Source organism: Tupaia chinensis, unplaced genomic scaffold (assembly GCF_000334495.1).
Source record: "Tupaia chinensis unplaced genomic scaffold, TupChi_1.0 Scaffold000213_1, whole genome shotgun sequence".
Lineage (NCBI taxonomy): Eukaryota > Metazoa > Chordata > Mammalia > Scandentia > Tupaiidae > Tupaia > Tupaia belangeri.
Window position 1 is genome coordinate 536,763 of NW_006159688.1, and position 5,177 is coordinate 541,939.

Here is a 5,177-nt window from a genome sequence, read left to right on the forward strand (position 1 = left end):
CCTGGAGCTGGCTCTGGCTGTGGCCGGCTGAGAACATGCTAAGGAGCAATGAGGTCTCAGTCTAATTTTTTGTTCCTGATCACCCATGTCACCTTCCTGTGTACGAGCCACCCTCCACTGCCAAGGCCGGACCCTGGCAGAGACTGACAAAGTACAAACAAACAAACAAACAAAAAGACAGAAACCTCTAGAACATGTCATTTCTATTTGAAATTATTAAAAGAAGTCAACCACAAGAAGCCAGTGAGACTCCAGAGCAGCTTCCCCTCCACATTCCCTCTAGGGGAGAAAATGAGAAAAACTCTGAAACTCTGAACCCCATATCTCAAGAAATACAAAAAACAAGGAAACATCTCTCCCAGAAAAAAATCACAATAGCTTCTTGTCTACAAAGAATAAAACACAAGAAATAGCTGAAATGTCAGAAAAAATATTTAGAAATATATCGCAAAAAAACTCATACAATGAAAGAAAAAAAGAGTAGATTCCAGAAGAGGAAAAAGTTATTCCATAACATTAAGAAGCAACTCTATAAAGAGATACCCTAAAAAAGAACCAAACAGAAGTTCTGGAGATGAAGAAAACAGTACAGGAAATTAAAATCTTTCTTGAGGGTCCAGCAGATGGCAAAGTGATTATGTAGCTGGACTTCCACATGGCTGATGGTGGTTTGAGTCCCAGAGCTAAGGGCTTGAAACACATGCTAGGCAATGTGCATACATGCCCAGGATCCCTAGAGGAGAATGGAGGAAAAGAGATTGCAGCATGACAATCACTCTCTCTCTCTCTCTCACTGTCTCTGTCTCTTTCTGTCTCTCTGGTGAATGCATACTCCCTAAGTAAAATTAAAAATTCTTGAAAGTATCAGCAGCCAATTAAACCATGAAGAAGAAAGAATCTCTCAAATTTAGTCCAAGCCACCAAAAATAATTTTAAAAACATGTTAAAAATGAGGACAATGTATGGAAATTTTAGACACTAATAAGTGGCCAAATAGCTGCATAATGATATCCTAAAAAGTGAGGAGACTGGTAAAAGCATACGAAAAAAAAATTTTTTGAGAGGTTTTTGCAATAGGCCACATGCACTTGCCAGAGAAAAAGAGATACAGGGAAAGTGAGAAATCACTCACTCCCTGGGAGGATGGCCATGCCACAATTTCTTCTCAGTTCTCTTCCTAGGAATTTGGGCATGCATGTATACATGTCTAGTGTGATTTTCAAACCACTGGTTGGCCCTGTGAGAGTCCAGCAACGTAACCACTACAACATCTTCTAACCTCAAAAATCTTTTACTAAGCACTATTTGAAAACTTTCCAAATATAGAGAGATAAGCAGATATCCAAACCCAGAAAATACAAAGAACACCAAATAGATTAACATGAAGAAAAATCTCCAAGGCACATCATAGCTAAATTGGCAAAAGTCAAAGAAAAAAATAATATTCTAAAAACAGCAAGAGAAAAATATAAAGTTATTTACAAAGAAAACTCTGTAAGACTAACCTCAGATCTCTCAACAATGCAGACAAAAAATAAAACATATTAAGGTATGGCTGAAAAATCAAAATAAATATATTTAAGACGCCCAAAAAAAAGAAAGAAAGAAAGAAAGAAAGAGAAGGAAGGAAGGAAGAAAGGAAGGAAGGAAGGAAGGAAGGAAGGAAGGGAGGGAGGAAGGGAAAGAAACAAATAGGAACACTTTTTTTGATATCTGACAACAATTTTTTTTTCAGTCAAGAATATTATCTGGCATGATTATCTTTCCAATGTAAAAGGAAAAGAATCACCAGGCATCTATAGTTGAGATTCTGAGTGGTCTCTTTCAGGAACTAGAACAACTGAAGACTTTCTGTCCAGACTTTCACCCTCCTGCTCCCAGATCTAGAAAGGTTAGAGCACCCTCTTATTCTCTCTCTCTCTCTCCATCTCTCTCTATATATTTTATTTTTTATAATTAAACTCCTTAGCTGTCTGACGCTCTTTTATCTTGCTAATTCTTACCTCATTCCTCTCCCCCATAGGACAAACCAATCACCAGCCATCCATACTTGAGTTCTGAGCAACCACTTTGGTGCGGCACTTGTCATGTGGTGTTCATTTTTTGCTTTAACATTTTTTTCTCTTTTTTCTTTTTTTTTTAATTGTTTTTGTCTTGATGTTTCTCTCTTGCCAATCTTAGTATCTTATCTCTGTGGTTTTGGTCAAGCTGGCGATAATGTGTATTAGACAAGATTTTCTTGGGTTGATTCTATTTGGAATCCTTTGAATTTCTTGGGACTGGATATTTTAATGCCTCTCTGGGTTTGAAAATTTTTTTCCAGGATTTCATGGAATAGATTATCATTGCCCTTATTAGGTTCTTCACCTTCTGGGATACCGATTATCTGAATTTTGGATGTTTAATGGCATCTAGTATTTCTTGTATATTATTCTCATTTTGGGGGGCCTATATTCTCAGTCTTTGTGGTGGATTTTTCTAATCCAGAGATTCTGTCTTCTACATCTGAGATTCAATTTTCTGTATGACCTAGTTGGCTTTTAATACTTTTCAAGGGAAGTTTTGGCTTCCTCTATTATATAGCCTTCATCTCTAACAGTTTCATCTGATCCTTTTTTATGGTGTGTATTTCCTCTTTCAGATATTGCAAGAACTTCCTCACTTCCTAGAATTCGTTGGTTCTGTTCTCCTGTGTCTTCTGGAGTTCATCATCTTTCTTCTCTTGCATCTCTATTAGCTTTGTCACTATGAATATTCTAAATTCTTTTTCTGACATTTCTATAAGTTCCATTGTACTGTGTGTGGATGAAGAAGAGTTATTCTCTTACCTTGGACAAGAGGTATTTTCTTGCTTTCTCATATTTCTTTTCCCCTATGGTAATTTCTGGTCATCTGATGGGTTGTGGGTTTCTTCCTAACTCTCGAAGTTCAATCTGGACATTCAGAGGCGTGCAGGAGGAGGTGATCTGAAATCTCTCTTCAATTCTGTTTTTCACCTTTTGTGTGTCAGATTCAGTGGGAATTGAGGAATATTTTGACCCTAATTGTATTCAGATGTTTGGGTAATGTTCACTTAGACCTGTCTAGATACTCAATGTGTGGAGACTGAGCAGCCAAGGGATGAAGTTAAAAGAAAAAGTAAAAGAAAAAAGAAGGAGAAAAAAGAATTAAAAAGTTAAAAAGAAAAAAGAAAGAAAAAACAATAAATTTTTTATATTTTAATTTTAGAAGCAAAATATGAAAAACACACAAAAGTAATATTTCACAGCTCAGTTCAGTAGACATCTCAGAAGGGCCTGGGTTTATGTCTCTCCTAAAAGGGAGAGGGAATAGGCATAAATTAGCAATATAAAGGAAAGGTTTGAGAAACCAGAAAATATTTAACCGTAAGAATTATTTTTTTAATATTAAAAGACAGGAAGAGACCAAGAGAGAGATAGAGAGAAGAATACAGAGGTTGTCTACTACTTTAGAAATGAACCTGGAGGGAAAATTCTCACCAGAAAATCTTTACTTTTAGTCTCTGAAAGCAATATTTCACAACTCAAATTCAGTAGCCATCTCAGAAGGCCTGGGTTTGTGTCTCTCTACTCTAGAAATGAATCTGGAGGGAGAAGTCTAAGCAGAAAATCTTCATTTTTAGTCCCTAAAAGCAATATTCTTGTCACCATCAACTGGTTTTGTGATAGTGGCAATAATCTTCTTTTTCTTTTCAATCCTGGAGTTAGTAGCTGAGTATTTCCTCTTGCACATGGTCTTCCTGGAATATGCGGCAGATCAGGATTATCTGCCAATTCCTCAGACTAAGACCAGGTTTTGGGTACAATGAGACTTTCCCATTTAAGCTTAAGGTCACCCTTAGGTACCAACCTTCTTAACTTCAGGTTTCTTCTATTTAGTATCTGATATCTCAGCTTTTTCATCCACCATCTTGTAAAATGGGAAAGAGACACTTTTATAAATTTAAAAGTATGCAAATAATATCTACCATATTTTCCAATCAAGTTGAGTAACTTGAATAACTCCATTCAAGTTCAATGGAGTTGAATTACAGCTCATAATTTTAAAAAAATATAGAAATATGGCAAATAAACAACCTCACAATGCATCTCAAGGAACTGGAAAAGCAAAACAAAACCAGCGACCACAAAAATCACACACAATAATACCAAAAGAAAAGAAACAACAGATTAGGCAGAAATAAATGAAACAGAGAACAAAAGAACAATGCAAAAATCAATAATACAAAAATGTGGTTTTTTTGAGAAGTTAAACAAAATCAATAAACCATTAGGCAGACTAATGGAGAAAATGGAGAAAGGAACCAGGTAAAGTCAGTAATGAACCAGGCAATGTTGCAAAAAGGTATAACAGAAATACAAAAGATCATGAGAGAATATTATGAGCCACTATACACCAAACAAGGTAACATAGATGAGACTGTCAAATTTCTGGACACATTCAATTTACCCAGATTGATCTAAAAGAAATAGAAAGCCTAAATAGATTAAAAAAAAAAAAGGCAATAAATTGAAGCAGTAATAAATAGTCTCCCAATGAGGAAAAGCCTAGGTCTCAATGTCTTCACTTCTGAATCCTCCAAAACTTTTAGAGAAAAATTATATCCCAATTTTCCTCAAACTATTTCAAATGATCCAAATAGAAGGAATCCTCCCAAACTCATTTCATAAAGCTATGTCACCTTGTTGCCAAAAGCAGACAAGGAAATAACTACAACAACAACAAAAACTATAGACCAATATCTCTGATGACTACAGATGCAAAATATCTCAACAAAATACTAGCAAGTCAAATGCAGCAACATTAAAAAGATTACACACCATGACCAGGCAGGCTTTATCCCACGGATGCTAAGCTGGTTCAATACATGCAAAACGATAGATACAATACATGATATTTACAGAGGAAGACAGTGAAAGAAAAGAAATAAAGGAGAAAAATATAGAGGCAAGACAATTAAGAGACCTAGAAATGGAGATTGTTGTTGATTATAACAAATATATCTTCAACTGGAATGGTATGATGCATATTTATGTTGAGTAATTCATTTTACAAACTGTAGTGATGTACAGTGATTGAATGTAAAAAAGAAATTAAAATAATAAAAAACAAGGAAGATAAAAACCATATGATCATATTAATTGATGCAGAAAGAG